The sequence below is a fragment of the Erpetoichthys calabaricus genome, chromosome 3, assembly GCF_900747795.2.
Source record: "Erpetoichthys calabaricus chromosome 3, fErpCal1.3, whole genome shotgun sequence".
NCBI classification, from domain to species: Eukaryota; Metazoa; Chordata; class Cladistia; order Polypteriformes; family Polypteridae; genus Erpetoichthys; species Erpetoichthys calabaricus.
The window spans coordinates 191,510,441-191,528,739 of NC_041396.2; the positions used below are offsets into that span (position 1 = coordinate 191,510,441).

General features: G+C 38.4%; 1 long non-coding RNA gene across 1 annotated transcript; it reads left to right on the plus strand.

Annotated features, from left to right (window-relative positions):
• Positions 1-435: 435 nt before the first annotated feature.
• On the plus strand, positions 436-9,897 carry LOC127527020 (uncharacterized). The gene is made up of 3 exons (XR_007934373.1): positions 436-639; positions 8,629-8,726; positions 8,763-9,897. It is a non-coding gene; the product is annotated as an uncharacterized LOC127527020 (long non-coding RNA).
• Positions 9,898-18,299: the final 8,402 nt, after the last annotated feature.

Consider the following 18,299-nt stretch of genomic DNA (forward strand, 5'->3'; position numbering starts at 1 on the left):
TGAATGGATGATAAACTAAAGCCGTACTACAAAACAACATTTTCTTTTCAGCTTAAATATAACTCGCATTCGTTAAAAATAATGAAAACAGCATAATATATGCAATAAATAAGTGATTATAAAGGGGGTATGCCTTCTTATAAACATACAAATATCGAAGCGCACGCATTGCAAAATTAACCATTATGAACTATCTTGTTTTTACAGTTAAAAATATGTTTTATATAAATTCTTTTACATATTCAGCTATTATTTTACAAACTCTTGCTCTACGTTGATCTGACTTAAGGGAAAAATTCGATGACGCTCAAGTAACGAAAGCACGGTAGGGTGAATTGCACGTTTTGTTTGTTTCCCAGTAGTTAGTAAAGATTAAAAAAAAACTCTCAGGTAAAACAGACCGACGTACATCTGGCTATTGCTATGGACAGCAATCAATCAAGTGGTGCTACGTCACTCAGCAGCCTTGATATAAAGTCGCATCAGGCAGCTGAATTAACAGCATCAGTCCTAGAGCGCCGCACCTGTCGCGTCGAAAAAAATCAGAACAGCTGTGGATAAAGAGATCCTGGAAAAATGACCAAAGTGACCCTTGTATGCCTGGGATTACTTGTCCTGGCCGCCTATATTCCAGTACAGGTATGATGAACTGTTTTTCATTTTTTTACGTTTTGCTTTTATGCATTTATTTGTCTTACTAGTAGAAGAACTCAACAGGAGTTACTTCTGAGTTACTGCTGTGTTACTTCTAAACAATGGACCTGCATTCAAGTTTACTTCGATGCATTCTGTCTCTTCTGATGCAGGCAATTCGAATTATTCGAAGTCATTATCAATAAATACATTTTGACTTTATTACTTAAATCTAACTTAAATTTGACAATACTGTACATTTACGTGCGCATAGTTGCATATCTGAAAAGCCTCATATTAATTTTATTTAAAAAACATTGTCTGTGTCTGGGTGCAGTGTAGCCACTACAAACTATTTGATTAATACTATAAATGTAAAATTCTTGGAATTTGTTTTTCTTTCTTTCTTTCTTTCTTTCTTTCTTTCTTTCTTTCTTTCTTTCTTTCTTTCTTTCTTTCTTTCTTTCTTTCTTTCTTTCTTTCTTTCTTCATTAAGATTTTTTGTTTCTTTGGTAATTACTTGATATTACCCATAATCTTCTTTCTTTCAATAATTATTGGCATGAAACACTTAAGCGTCACCCGAAGCCCTCCCAAGTCCCCCAGCACGCTCCTCTTACCCCACTCATCGACCGAGCAGATTGTGGCGCGCTGAATGCTTATTTCTGCGATGAAAACGCTTGCTGACTATTTCTTCAAAATCCACACGCACTCCAGTTTTTGATGAATTGAAAAAGCGCTTGCTTCGTAAAGATGATTTTTTTAAATCTCTATTCGCATCTTTCATAATCGCCTTTCTGGTCGCACTCGGTAGTAGCATATGAGAAATAAAATAAAAGCACGTAATAAACCGTTGCTTTTTATTGCTTAACTGAAAGGAAGCCATCCATATCGGTTAAGACTAGAACAGCTAACAGGTGTTCATTGCATATTTTAACAGTAATAAACATGAAAAGAGCGGTGTGCGCTGTTGCCTCACACGTCCGGAGTTCAAATCTTGTCTCTTCGTAATTGGCTGTGTGCACTTCGCCCGTTCTAAACTTTTTTTTCGGATAGTCCACTCTGGTTTTTCTTTCTCATCCCAAAGACGATTTTAGGGTATCTGGCGGCTGAAAGTGGGTAAATGTAGGTGCGTGCGTGTGCCCCATAATAGATCGGCACCCAGTCTACGGCTAATTTCAGCTTTGCCCGTATGACTGAGATGGAATAAGAAGTTTCGGAGAATGGATGTATGGCATCATAGAGATTTTTTTTTCTCTCGGATCAACTGTACATCGTCGCTCTGTCTCCCTTTTTGCACGCTCGAAACTGTATACTAACTAAGGTATACTTTCGCGCGCAGAAGACAAATAAGACAATGCAGCAATTAAAGATCAGCGTCATTATGAATTTTCCACTGACTTACTGCATAGTATGAAAAATAACAGTCAAAGCATTGAGAATGTTTTTAAAAAAATATGCGGATACTGGCACATAAAAACAAAGGTTCATAATCTCAAACGAACGTCTTTTTGTGAGCAAATAAGCGATTCGATAGAAAAAGCTTGCTTGATGTATATAACAACGTCCAATCCGTGCCTAATGCCTACCAAGAAAACTGAATGTGTAGTACACAAAGCTACACGTTTACCTGTAATATCGAACTTCTAAAACTGGTTACTGTTTTGGACAGACCTGTAATGCTCACATATAGAATATCGCCTTTGACGATGTAGGTAGTAATCAATCTACCCACCCCTCAAAATTCCGTATTCGATTGTTACAATCCACAGTGGCCGGTAATAAGCGTCATTCGGCTGCAGCATCTCAGGTCTGACGCGTTCAGAAAATGCATTGATGTTGGAGTGCATCTAACTCAGCGCGCATTAACGAGTACAAAGTAAAATCCCAGTATATGTTCTTCTCTCCACTTTCTAAACCGCTTTTTCATTACAGGGTCGCGACAAGTATGGGTTTATTAGTACGATCTCGGTAAACAATCCGGACTGGATGTCAGATAATAAAAACCGGATAACGAAACAAGGCATAGTTATTGGGGTTAAGGTGGAGATCGATGAACCGGATTTGCTGCGCGCGCAGTATCTCTCTGCTTTTAAAAAATAAAATACTTTACCGGCAGAACCGGGAGTTGGGATCTGGCTTTTCAGGTCTAGTTTTAGTGAACTCGTCTTTCCAGTTTCAATAGCTGCTTTATTATGGTGTAAGGTCCGGGTTCAATCGCGATATTACATTATTAAAAAGGTAAGAAGTGTATGAAAGGGTGCTATTTGCTCATATTGATAAATAACGGCAATGGAATCGGATCTGTTGCCAAATTTGTTTCACCACCTTAAGACAGCTTTCCGACTTTTGGGAGGCACGGTTACGAAGCAGCCTCACAGCACCACAGTCCAAGCTTCCAGTCCAGGCTCAGTTACAAAATGTGTGGAGTATGCAAGCTCTTCCCTTGGTTGGGACGTACCGCTAACGTACACGCGAATTTCAAAGACGAGTAAGTGTCTGTGCTCTGTGAAAGATCGACGCCCTGTTGGCACCGTTAAGCTTGTTCGACTGAAACCACCGGAAAACTGCCGCATCTAGGCGTTTCCTAAACCGCTCCTTGCTAAAATGCTATGTGAAACGGAAAATAACGGTAGGTAACGTGTTAGAAGCGTACTGATCTAAAACGCTAGACAAACGCTCAAGTGTGAAAGGGTCCTAAATAAACCGGTAATGTGGCGGCGCGCTGGTTTTCTGATCGATTAGCGCTTCCATGATTCGGAACTTTGTAAACAAAATCGGAATATTATAAAAATGTTGGATGACTCGTTATTTCCTAAATGCACCGAGGCACTACAGCTGATAAAAAACGCCAAATAGAAACAGTCTAGTGTTCTACAGTTCCACAGCAGTCCCAAAGGGTCAGTCAGTTGTTAAAAGCGGAGGAAGGCAGCGCAGGCTTGCGAGTCTAACCGGTACAATGAGAAAGAAGGACGATATAAAGCACGCCCGGGTTAGCAGCGCAAGCTCACATTATTAGCTTGTTGTTTAACGTCAGTATAAGGCCAGTTTCCATCCATCCACTCAGTTTCTGAAACTGCGGGGAACGCACTCATGCACGTCCACTTTTATCGCTACATTAACATTTATAAGTAATTTATTTGCAAAATAAAAGATCTATGCTGAAGGCAGTTTTAGGATTCTTGGTATAATGTTGAATGTATGAATTTTACTGCTGTTTATATGAATTATCCTACAATGTATTTTCAGTAGGTGGTACAGTAATGACAGAACTTAGTTGGCAGTGGTGCAATCTGAACCAGTGGCGATAGAATATCAACTCAGGCTCTCATCTACTAGGTCATTCTGCCTGTGTCTGTCATGTTTTACCTATTGGTGGTCTTAACCATTAAGCAGCCTACACTTAAAAAATGCCAAAGTGGTTCTTCAGAGCAATGCCATAAGGCAGTGGTTTTCCAACCTTTGTGGTATCACAATCCAGTTTTTCATGTGCCATTGTATTCGCAGCTCACCTGATCCAGCTCAGTGAATCGCACACGATTGTCAAAGCAACTTTGGGGGGTTAGTGTTTTGTCTGGGGTCGGCCAACCTGCAATGCCACCATAGTTCACAGGCCAAGAAGCGCTGCCATAGGGGAACCATTTTTTCTTCCCAAAAAGAACCATCTTCATGAAGGCCCTAGAAAGAACCTTTATGTATTTAAATCTATAAAAAGTTTTTAAATGATCCTTGCTGCATACAATAACAAAATCCAAGTTGAGGTTTTTTTGGTCTCTCAGTATCCTGCTAGAAAGCTTACCATGCATTAATTATTTCTGTTTTTTGCATATTTGAAGAACCATTTTCAATTTCCAAAATAAAACAACAATTTTATGTACAAAGAACCCTTCTCAGAAGGAAACGGTTCTTTGACAAGTAGGTCTAGGAGGAAACACACAGCCCAGCAAAGTGCCATTAAAGAACCGCAGTTTTTAAGAGTTAAGCATGATGAGCAGTATGTGGTGTTGGTCATCTTTCCAGCACATCTGAATCACTAGAAGACAACTGGCATAAATATGATCAGAACACTGTATTTGTGCAAGGTGAACCATGCTGGATATGCACATTTCTGTGTTGTTCTAATTTTAAAATGTTAATCTGTAAAATAAATAATCTACTGAAAAATAGAAAAGAACAAAAAACAGCTGTGTCAGTTTTCTAAGTGATCACCTTTTCCTTGCTATAGATACTAATTAGGTTAACACTTCCTTGATCATTACTAAATTGATACTGTATATGCTCCAGAACTAATAAATTATGAAGAAAATTATGAAAAAATTCTCAAGACACAATTCATGTCCTTAACAAATCACACATAGTTGGTTCCATTGTTATGAACATTGAGAACTCACTTACTTACTTGAGGTGTGGAAGGTATCTTGTAAAGTGAATGTGGTTTAGGAAATACCGGTCTTGTAAATAAAAAAAAAAATCTAGGTAAAATGAAAGATGGAAATTACTTTAATTATTCAGGCATGTTTAAATGTGCAAAGTGATATTAATCTGTAAGGTAAATGAAGCAAAACTGCTTTATTATCCCTGAGATGTGTGCCAACCTGAGAACTGATGATAACATACTTTAACTCAGTTTTAATAAATTGAAATAGTAGAGTTAAGACCTCCCATTGTATATACATAAAGATATCTGAGGTGGCTCAGCAATGAAAAGAGTTTGTGTGGTACATTCATAGTCTCGGTACACAAGGTGCTTTCAGCACATCCAGAGCGTGTGTATCTCATGCCTGCCATTTTTTTACGGTTTTAGTTGTGTTAGCCAGAAACTATACTGACAACTCAAAAACAATTGCTAACCCATTCACCTTTTTCCCACCAAAATACACATTGGTCAACCAAGCAGACTGGTTAACCAGCAATCTAAAGGTCTCCAGAGTTGGCCGATATGTTTCAGGTTACTTTCCATCATTTAATTGGCTTTACACAGTGACTGCTATATAATAAAAGCTGTAGGATGCTGGTGCTTCCTTCTCAAAGAGCAATCACAACAAGGGGTTATTGGCTTGTTCCAGAACACAGATCATAGTAACTTCTTTGTTATTTCCTATTAGCACAATTGTTATGTTCAGTTTATCATCTGATCTATGAGTTTCACTTGAATGCAAAAATTAAAAGACATGTAGAAAGAAATGAGGAAGAACAGAACAACATGGAAATGCCAACAAGACATTATTTAAATTATTTTCAAAAATGTTGAAAAATCTGTTGCTTATACTGTATGCCCTCTGATAGATTAGCGTCCTGTACAGTAGCAGGTGTAGGGATAAAATAAACACCATTTTAATACACTGTGATGCCCTGGTGCCCTGTCCAGTGTTTGTTCCTGCCTTACATCTTCTGTTACTTGGGACAGGCTCCAGCACCAAGGGATTAGTTGGTTTAGAATGACATGACATGGCATTTTAATACAGAATTTCAGCTTCATGTGCCACTATTCAAACAGAGTTCCTAGTAATGTGATTCAGTCAGAATTTCCAGCCTGATCACCTTGGAAGTGTGTACATGTTCAGTTATCGAATATCAGTTTTTGTAGTCAGGAGGAACACTAGAATCTGTGCCATATGAGGACAATATAGCTAACCAAGAGGTTAGTAGGCTTTCTTAAAGCTTGCTTCATGTGCCATATGCATATAAAAATGTTTAAAATTTGTAACTGCAGCTTGTGGGCAGCACATTATCCTGGTGGTTAGCACTGTTACTGGACTTTTAATCTTCCTTTCATGTCTGCATGGATTTTCCTTCCACATCCTCAAAAGATGTGCAGGTTACATTAACTGGTGATTCCAAACTAGTCCATGTACAAGTGTGATTTTGGGAGTGAGTGAGGCCTGCAATGGGCTGGCACCCAGTCTACAGCTATTTCCCACCTTGTGACCAGTGTTGCCCATATAGACCTGGAGCCTCAACCACCCTTATTTAGATAAAGCAAGTTTGAGAATGATGACGTTTGGAGCAGCAATGCATTTGTTGAAAAGAAGTTCAGATTGTACTAACAATAAGCAGCATGGCAAAAACCTAGAGCCCAGACAGCATAAAAGCTGCAAAGGGATCATTTTGATTCTTTTATTTAACCGTCTACTATCAGTCTTCTTGGCTGTTGTCATCAGATGTCATTTTGTTTAATCTACATCAAATTACATCACCAATAGAGTCATTGCACGATTTCTATACAGTTCCCTTTCTTCTTAGTTGTCTCAGCCATTGCAACCTCTCATATAATACTCGCTGTGTCTGTACATAATCTAGTAAAACTATCTTTATGACAGTTTGATGGGGGTTTCCTCTCACATTTCTAAACAATTGCATATTTTTTAGTTAACAATTGTACATTTTTTCTGTGCAAGTGTGGGCGCATTATGGTCGAAACAGCAATAGAGCAGTGCCCTGTCCAGAGTTGGGCCTTGCCTTGTATCTCATCAGCATGGATTATAGCCCATTTGTGGTCTGGAATTGGATTAAGAGGGTTGGTTAATGTTATGACTGTATACACATTGTGCTGTTTATGTACATTTCATTCTGCAGATGAAACTGTAATCGGGAGACATCCATTTCTTGACATATTATTCGGGTTCTCTATCTTTGCGTATTGCTTTGCTGTCATTGCCAACAGCATTGTTATATCATCACATCATGTGCTTTTGACCTCTGTGTCTATAATTCTTTGGTTTTTCATTTATTTGGTGAATCACAGCCCTTTTTGTCTACATTGGCTTGAATTTCTCACCTCACCAGCACTCTTCTCTCCACATTTATGGGGAATGGAAGCATTTCTGTTAGCACTGCTGCTATTACCCGACTGCCTTTTTAGTGAAGCCATACCCTCTTCTTCTGTTCCTTTACAAAAGTCCACTGAAGATAGGAAATATCCAAAGGACAGGATTTAGTAGTAACAGACAGGAAGACAAAGAAAACATCACATGGTGTTAAAAAGCCCTCATGGGCCTATGTGATCTGAGAATAAAATGCATGCAGCGGTCTTGTGTGGGTTTGTTGCAGTCAGAGTGGGTACCTGCCTATTTAAAGAAATAACTAATGGGTGCACATTCATAAAGAAAACAAACAAAAGAAAAAGCACAGAAAAAACATTCCAAGAAATGGGAAAAACACAGTGCAAAGAGACCTCCAAAAACAGCGAACTAAGTAGCTATCAAAATAAGAAAAAACAGTCCAAAAACAAAGCTTGGCTTTTTCTCAAAAATATCAGAAGAGCTGATGGTCTTATCATCCTTTTACAATACTATCCCAACGTGTTATTTTACCATCCACTATCAAATCATGATAGATTGTCCATTTTGGATGTCTGTAATAATGGGAAATTGCCAGCCTTAGAAAACTATCAAAAATAAAAGCAAGCATAAAAAAACATCACAAAGCTTGCAGATCTGGCTGAGACGTGGTTAACAGCAGTGTACTGTTTGCATGTGCCCCCCATTTTGGAGCATGTCCTCCTCCATCCCATAGAGGTGGTCTGATGGCTCTAAATTTTGCCTTGATGGATGGCTGCCCCATTCATGGCAGCATTGCCAGCACTGGTTTTGACAAACTTGTATTCAAGGAGCTGGTTGGGAAACTGAATGAAGAGTGTGAGTGTGGGTATGTGTAAGCATCGGCCCATGACCACGAGGGCACCTCAGAGGCGCCTGTCCTGCTTCAGCCCCCTTCAGCCATGTGATAGAAAGGTAAGCTAATAGAATGGCATGTGGATGAGCAAGCAAGATCAAGTTTGTTTTCTCGAGACTGCAGTGTTTCAGAATTGTAGCAGACACAGACAATGGTTTTAGACTGAAGCACATTGTTAGCAAATTGATAAAAGTGAAACTTATCAAGCCGTTCAAATAATGTCTATTTAGTGAAATGTTAATGTCAGATTTCATGCTGCTGAGAACTGGGATGGAATACTGCCACATAACCTCATGTTTGGTCTTGCTTTTCTTCTTGCAGGTGGATTGTCAGAGCAGCAGCACCACCACTAACGCTAGCACCGCATCTTCGGCTTCAACAGTAAGCAGCATGGTGTCAACATCACATACCACCTTGATGTCTGCATTAAGCAAAAGTTCATCACCAAGCAACAGTACATCACCAAGCAACAGTACATCATCAAGCGCCACAATTTCATCCTCCACAACCAAAGGGGCCGGCACCTGCTTGAAATCACAGGCCAGTTTATTGTTGGTCCCATTCCTGCTTTGCGCCACCATTCTACTACATCATGGCTGTTAAAGACTTAGAAAGAAAAATCACAGACAAGGAAAACTGTCAAGCCCAGCAGTGAAGAAGGAGGCAGATGAGAGCAAAGTTTTTTAAATGCATCTTTTAATTGTTTTAATATTCTGTAAAACAACATCTCAAAATAAGTGATTTGGAAAACAAACTGCACTCTTTGTGAATGCCCCTTCGGATAAGTGGTTTGTGCAATGCTCCTCTTTTTCAAGAATAAAAATGTCAACTACTACAGTAATTCAAATAGTAAAGATACCATACCAAGGAAAAAAATGACGGGGTCATAAGCAATAAGGTGCGCACTTTCATGTGTTCTTTTAAAATGAACCGATGTAGTCTTCAGTCTTACTTAAAGATTTTTGGTGATTTTTTTATATTCTGTATCTAAGCTTCTGAGTAAAATGGCCTTTAATACTGTTGATGACTCCAATATTCTTAAGGGAAAAAAATAACCAGAAATGAAAATAAACAAGTTAAATTACAAAAAAGCAGACCAGTCACCTTTTAAGCCTAATAACAAGCAAAAATGTACCAAGCAATCAACTATATCTGAAATATTCTAAAAATAATGTTTCTATCTGCAAAGCAAATTTATTTAAACTTGGATTTGAATTTTAAACATAAACCCTAGCTATTTACTCTATATCTAAGTTAGCAATGCAGATTCAAAGTTGGCATGAAGGTTTTGATACCAGTTTAAAAAAATAGACAAACTTAAAATGGAATGTCTCTTTCACATGACTTTTTAAAAATATTTTCTTTATTGTACAAATATTTAATGTACTCCCAGTTTCCTACATTATCTCAGCTGGTCGAATTGAAACTGCTGTGATTTAACACTTTTTCCATAGATTTATATTTTTTGTATAAAATTGGATTGTTTATTTATATAACTGTGTCTCTGTCAGTTTAGCTTGAATGATGGCAGCAATCAGGGAGTAATGTTTTACCTAATGTATTTTAAAAATAATAAACTCTTGGAAATAATATGTTTCTCCTTGCAATATTTTCTTTTTTAATTAAAAAGTACACCTGCTTCATCCTGGATTGCAACATCTTCACAAATATTTGCAACAAAAAGGACCTTTAAGTTGTTCGAGTTGAATGAAATTTATTGGAACTTAACAGCCATCAAAATAAAATAGAGATGGTACAAAGTCGGCAAATGATCTGCAGGATCTCATAATGTTAAAAAAAAGGCTAAAATGCAGTTATCTTTTCTGTATATCTATTATCATATTTTAATATGTCAATGTGAGGGTTTACTTGTAGACTTACACGCAGTGGTGTTTCCAGACTGCCATTCCATCTGCTCTCAGAGCTGGAATGCAGGAGCATGGCTGGAGAGAGTGGTCAACCAAATTCATTTTTTTCAACCCAAAATATTTGGATAAATGCTGAAATTATTATTACCATCTATTCAGTTTCCTATTATTTATATATCTGACTGTTTATAGTATCATATACTTCTTTACCTGTTTTGCACTAATCCTGTGTTTTTGTGTATGTTGCACCGTGGTCCTGGGAAACGTTATTTTGCGCCACTGTATGGTGCAATATGGTGTATGGATGGGATGACAATAAAGCCACTTGACTTGACCCGACTTGACTTGAGAAAGACAGCTTAGCCCCATCTACAGTACATTGTTGGTTTTCAATTCAAACCCTTCATCTAGGAGTCTGCATTCCCACTCGACCAAACTTAATATGTCGCAGCATGGGATATCAGTTTATTACTGTGGGTCCCAGAAGGAAGCCAAGTGACAACAGTTTTTTTCCACAGTTATTGCAAAATTATAATTGAGAGGTGACCTAAATCTTTACATTTAAGGTAAATGTTGTTATATTTAGTGAGCCATTCCCTTTGGGTGGTGGACAATGAGAAAAGCTGCACGTGGGAAGCTGTATTAGAATTAAAATAAACCCATATATTGGCTGATGCAGCTAAAACAAGTCTCTTAAAATATTAAACACATAAAAATGAGAAAAGCAAAATCAGATGTACAGTAGTCATTTCCTGTTGTCATTGAAAAAGGAAAATAGCCATCATTTGCTTGTTGGGTCTTTAAAAGATCTAGCGTACAACAACATGGTGCCATAGACGAAGAAAAGTCCAAGACCCAAATTAGTAAATATCAAGTTAAGGCTGAGTCGAAGATGAGCTGGGGCCATCAAGTCCAAGTCCAAATAATAGTGAGACCAAGTCAAGACCAAGGGCCTCATGTATAACGACATGTGTAGAATTTACACTAAAACATGGCATATGGACAAAAACAGAAATGTGTGTACACACAAAAAATTCAGGTGCATAAAGCTGTGCATAAGCAAAGTTCCATGCACTTCCCCTTTATAAATCTCAATCAACATGAATTTTAAAAACATGTACACGTCTACAGCTCCACCGTGACTCCTCCCAGAATTTTGCATATTTGAATATATAACTTAATATAAATGTCCCCTTCTGTTCAGTGTTTTGTTAAAAGACAATGGGAAAAGCGTGTGTAAAAAAGAAGAAGTTCATGGATTGCGAAGTGCGAAGTGAGGCAAAAAAAAGTACAATTTGGTGGTTTAGGCAGTGGTATGAGCAACAGAACTAAATTGATGGAGTGGCACTCAAAAGTTCAAGTTCAGAAAGTTGCACAATGCCCAAAATACGAAAGAAATGTTCAGATGTCAACGTCAAAGCAAAAGGCAAGAATAATCCCTGGATGCGGTGCCAGCTCATCACTATTGCCGCACCACCGTGCCCCCACATGTTTAATTATTAACAGTATACATTATTTAAATGAAGTTAATTTATCTGTAAAATGTAATATACATACTTTAGTGCATTTCATCATAAAAATTATATCAAGTATATATCCTAGTATTCTAACAGCACACCGCTCCAAGAGGATACTGTTGTTCTTGGAAATCTAAATCGACTAAGGAACCAGTCATAATCATCTGTAAATACACACTCTCTTCTTTTGAATTGGATTCCTTTACTGTCATTGCATGGCACAATGAAATTCAATATGCAACTCCTCCATAAACTTATTTTCTTATAAAATGATAAAAAAATACAATAAAACACTATGAAAAATATACAATATGAAAGCATAAGTACCATAAACATGTACATACAGTGCAGATAGTGCAAATGGTTCATAAAGTGGCTCAGATTGTGCAGTATTACAGTTGTAGTACTCTTTTACAGTGAGGTAATTGAAATTATAAGTACAAACAGTTCTACTGGGAGCACTAGATGGACTGATTGAGTGCGTTTATAGCTCTTGGGATGAAACTGTCTCTGAGACTCGAGATCCATTTGGGAATGGTTCTGAAGCGTTTGTCACGTGGGAGAAGTTCAAATAGACTGTGGCATGGATGTGTGGAATCCATGCAGATGCTGGTGGTCTTTCCTGAGGCAGTGTGTACTCTAAATGTCCTCCAGGACTGGAAGCTGTTTCCTCTGCTGTAAGCTGTAATCTCCCACACTCTCAACACAGCCTGTGCAACTGCAATACATCACACAAATACAATAAACAGGTTAAAATACTCTCTTTGGTGCACTGTGAGTAACAACACTAAAGCAGCTATGGTAGTTGGAATAGTTTGGCCATTCTGTGCACCATTATATTGTTCCAGAATGATAATATTCAAGTGCCTTAAATTTGTAAATGATATGCAGTTAATTTTGATGTATTTGATAAAAGCCCGCATCTTGGATGTGAATCTAAAAAAGAAAGGTAAACCACAGAAACAGTAGGACTGCTTTGATGCTGGGTGCCACCTGTTTGCAAAATCGAGCAGGAATGTATGTATGCATGGTGGGAGGCTGCCATGAAAATGTGTGTGGCTTTGCACCAGGTTTAGTTTTTATACATCTCCAAGTGAGGATGGAAATTGGCAAATATGCAACATTTTTGTGCGTACACACTGTTTATGCATGAGGCCCCGAGACAGGAAACAAATATGGAGTTCTCTTTGAGACCAATCCATAACTAGAATTTAATCAGTTCCAGCCCAAATTTGCTATTTGTCTGATGGAGTCAATGAGACTCAGCTTTACAGTACCCCTGAAGAGTCACTTTAGACAATTGTCATGGGAAAGGATCTCACTAGTCACAGGTGTCCATACAATAGAGCATCAAGTAGAGATAATCCCAAACAAAAACGTCAACTCACAATTACAGAAAATCATCTCTATCTATAAAAAATGATAAGACGTTAATCCATCCAGCATCCGTGCCCTTGCCCAGTTGTGATGTTGTCTAGTGTTCACAAGATGACAGGAATGTCCAATGGACAAAAGCAAGTGGCCAGTGTAAGATAGTAAACCATGTGGCATTCGTCCATGTGTCATATCACCCGTAAAAGTTCTGGAGTGTTTGATGAAAAAAGGCAACAAGATGTACAAAAACAGAAGGATGTAAGGAATATCCAGTGAAAAGACAGTCATAAATGCACAAGTTAATCGAAAGAGACAGATTTTCCATTGTACCATTGGGCCTGTTTTAATAAATGGGCATTTCACTATGCTGGTCACTCTATGTTGTACCAGTAATGTTCTCTATGCCAGTAAATAACAAGAAATGGCCTACGAAGATGAAAACTGTGCAAAACATCCCACTCAAATTACACATAAGGCAATGTATTAGTCACTTAAAATTACAAAAAGTGCATAAACTAAGGCTATTTAAGAATTCAGGTTTTCAAAGTATTTTGTGCCTGCTCTTTGCATTCACTTACTACTATCTAATGTTTTATCATTTTTCCCTTGTAGGTAATGTGCACTTGCAGTTGAGCCATAAAATGCCAATACACCATAGTATACTTTAGCACTACATAAGTCCATGGTTGCACTGAAGAAATAAGAGAACTAGGGTGGTCCACAAACCAACGCAAAGAGTTGATGTTTGTAGAATCATTTTTCCACAAAGATTATTTTTTGTCAATTAGGGATAGCTTGCTTACCTGTGAAATTTTGGCCCGATTGTGAAACATTAAGAGGTTGCTTCATTCTGAACATTTTATTTGTATTTTTACTAAGTACATACTTTTGCAAAGAAAACTGGCAAAGTGAGTAGGAAAAAATAAGAAAAAAATGCAATGGAGAACAATCTAGTACAAAGGTGGAGTTCCTAGAACATTCTAGTAGTAACTGGAAGTTTCCAGAACATTCTAGTTTTAAGAACAAGCTAGTAGTAAGTAGGAGTTTCTGTTTTAGCCCATTTAATGACAATCTCAGCAGAAACAAAGGAAAAGTTGGTGCAAAGCATGAAGTGGCCACAATTATCAGACATTCTTCAACGTCTTAAAGAGACAAATTAATCTGAGCAGCTGAAGTTGGAGGATCTGGTAACAGAAAAAATAACCTTCTTTTTTGATGTCATTCTGGAAAATAGCAACAGCAAAGAAAGGTATTAGCCTTTTCTCAAGAAACCACCAGAACAGTGGACAGATGATTCAATCTTCAATGAATCTTATAAACTGATCAAAGGATGAGGAACAGAAACAGTTTATTCTTCGACTGGTCACAAACCATTGCAAGAATGTTGCAACTTCAGTAAAGACAGTGTTAACGTTGTTTTCTTACAAGTGTGCAACAGTTATCTGCTGTTCAGATCAGATGACATAAAAAATTCCAAATGGAACGAATGACTGCTAAATGATGCTTATTTTCATTTAAAAATCTGTGTGTTTGTTATAAATATGATAAAAAAAAAATAAAACTAGCCTTGTGAAGAACTTGAATCTGTTATTTAGTTGCCTTTTTTTGACCTCCCTAAAGAGGACATTACTTACTGAGAGTTCTATGCACTTTTTAGGTATTTTATTTTAATTTTCAAACATAATATTGAAAAAGAGAAAATTATAGACCAACATCTTGGCTTTTGTCATTTAATCTATAAAAATGAAAAACAACAATTTAACAATAAAGCACCTATTTTTTAGTTATTCCATGTTCAAACTGAAGTCTTTGCAGCTGTTTCCTAACTTTAGTCTGCCTAGGTAATATAAGTTATGGATCATCACTTTTTTTTAAAGAACAACAAAGTTTATGACCAGATAATCTGCACAGCAATAGACAAGAATGTAGCAACCCTTGAAGGAACCATATAGAACACCAGGTAATCTTTTTGTGGATATCGGAACACCTTAATTTGATTATGCAATGCAGTCTCTACCACAGTCTCCCTCATGTCTGCCCGATGTTAAGGTCCCAGTTACACCATCAAAACTGATCTGGCTAGCACTGCTTTCCTCCTTTCTCTCACTATTCTCTCTCTACTATCCTTCTGAATTACCTGTGATCCTCAGCTCCTCGTTCATCTTGGGCTCCCCCCATCTGCTTTTTTTCTGCTCCTACTGTGGGTGTGCGGGTTAGGGAAGCCCAGTCAACTTTACATTGCCCATTGCTCAGCTCTTCACAAAATCACGGAAGTGGGTAGGCCTACTGCTAGTGCAAGTTGGCTGAGCTTCTTGTTTTTCTGGATGCTCCTGTGCTGTAGATCTTCCACAACCAAGGAAGGATGATGGTTGATCTATGTTAACTAGGGATCCACAGTCAATTTTTGGAGAGTCAGAAGTGGAGGGCCCACAAAGGTATGGTGCCAATCTATCTCTGCAGAGTACAACCTTATGCCCAGTAAGAGGAGGTTGGACTCTGTATACCACTTCTCCCACTTTATCTTACCCAAGGCAAGGTCCAACCCAGGAGCTATCTAGTTTTGAGCAGTGCCCTTTCCTTCGTTTTGGACTAATGACCCATACAGATTCTCCTGCCCAGAAGTGTCCTCCCTGCTTATGGAGGTCATAGTTCCGGTGTTGCCTCTTGCCAGTGGCTTGAAGGTAATTTTGGGCAAATTCATGTGCAGCATCCAGATGAACCTGACTTGCATACTCTAATTCCGATCAGGGGCAAGGCATGTGCATCAGGGGCATTGGAAGGACACCAATATACTAATTCCTTTGTGCAGAGTTCATTCCCAAACATTAGGAGTGCTGGTGTTCAGGCTGTTGACTCCTGAACAGCAGAGCAGCAGGTCATTAAAATTTTGGCCAATTGTGAATCCCAGTTTCTTTGACCCTGTGTTGTCCTTAAAGCCAACAGTGTTGCTAGAGTTCTGTTGGACTTCTTAACTATGGGGGTGCAGTGAACTGGTGTGGGTTTTCTTAATCCCCAGTTGTTGGCATATTATTTGGAAAACCCTTCTTTCAAAGTTACAGCCCTGGTCAGAGTGCAGTTCTCTGGGTATGCAGAATCAGCTAAAAAAAACAGCTATAAGGGCTTTGGAAACTGCTTCCACCTCCTGGTCTAGCAGGGCATAGGCTTCAGGTCATTTGGTAACATAGTCCAATGCGACAAGCACAAAACGGTTCTTTTTCTCAGACCTGGGAAAAGGACCCAGGAAATCAACATCCACCATTTCCATAGATGCCCAAACCTGACACTGTTCTAGAGGAGCGCGCAACTGACCTTAGGGTCCTTTCTTAGTGATGCAAGTATCACATCTTCGACAAAAGTCTTCCACATCCCACTTCTAACCAGGGCCGGATTAAGATGAAATTGGGCCTGATGCTGCAGCGCAAAAAAGGCCTATTTTTTCTCACCATTGGTACATGTGCATTCGACACTCACCGTACATGCGCACTCAGACAAAGATGCTCGTACTCCGAAGTATGAACTCAATTTTGGAATTTTCACCAAAAGCTTTTCTTGTTCTGCTGCTTCTTTCCTTTTCTTTTTCGCTTTATCCCATCCACTGAGTTGAGACGCCATAGCAAGCGTGCATGAAATAGTACGAAAGATATCACAAAGTGACGTCACGTGAAAACCTAACAATGAAATGCACAAAATTTCGCAATTCTCTTATGAAACAGAGTAAGAAAAAACAAATTTGCAGAGACATTGGGTCAAAGTGACTCGGTTCAGGCTCATGAGGGTAAAAATTTGTCCACGATTTAAATTTCATAATAGACCAGAATCCTGTCGAAGATTTTAAAAATTCTAAACATCCATGCCGGTCCCGCAGGCTGGCTTTTAGTTTTACCTTTACAGATAACCATTTAAATAGCCATTGATTTTTACTGTACAACTAACTTTCAAGGTGAAAAATTTACTACGTGGCACTTAGCGAACAATAATAAAGTGGCAAGAATCCCCAAGATATTGCAAAAAACGCAGCTAAATTACTAAGTAAACTGTTTAACGTAAAATTGATAGCATTAACTTGAAATCTTTGGTTAACAATAAACACAACGACATTATAGTTACAGTACATCACAGCGCAAAGAACAATAGTAACTGTATAAAAAGTAACGCTGTGTCTAGGCGTACGAAAGTCGGACTCCAAATTTCATTCTAAAAATTATTTTGAGGTTAATATAGCAAAGGAAAACTGTTCAGCTTCCGGAAAATTCTCATCTGTTTTCATCTAGGCCTATTTCAGGAATGGGCATAATGCTGCAGCATCAATAGCACCCACCTTAATCCGGACATGCTTCTAACACCAGTGTAGTGACCCTTGAAGGAACCACACAGGACACCAGGTAAGCTTTCCATGAATGCCAAAGCACCTTACTTTACTTATGCAATGCAGTCCCTACTACATCAAAACAAGAAAATCACAAGCGCCTATGGTCTCACACAATGATTTAGCTAGCATTATTTTTTTTCTTTCTCTCACTATTCTGCCTCTACTATTCTCTTGAATTGCTAGTGCTCCTCCCTCAGGCTCTTCCCCCTGTGCTTTACCACTCATTTTGTCCTGTCTCTGACAGGGTGCAGTTCAAATGCTTCTTTTCCACTTCTACTTGTGGGTGCATGGGTTGCAGAAGCTCAGTCAGCGTTACAATACATTTCATATCTGGTTAGCCAACAAGTTTTGAATAAGTCTAATATTGTTTATTTGTAGGTGTTTATATGAACAAAATGCATTTTCGACCAAATGAAGCTACCATAACAGTGGCTGCAGTCATTTGAAACAAATGAGACCAAAGTTGTAGCGATAGAGGGACAGATCAAGAGAGCAGTCTTCTAATGAACAGGGATTGGTGGAGTTGAATTCTCCACAGTTTGGCAAAGCAGACTAAGAGCTTAACCAAAAATTAAAGTCATAAGTAAACATCAAGTCTTGCTCTAACTGTCAGAAAATGTTCCCCTGAATGCTCTTGTTCAGATGAGGTCTGATTGCCTTGTGTTCATTAAGATCAGATCCTGTGGTTCGTCTTGTGGTGGGTGCAGCAACGTGCTATTAGTGCATGTTCCCAACAACTGTATTTTCCTGGCCCATGAAAGGTAATGATAAAAAAAATTACAAAAAATGGAAATAGTAATAAGTCTGAGAATTACACAGCGTTAAGTAGGACATTTTCAAATATGAATCTAACCAGCAACAAGT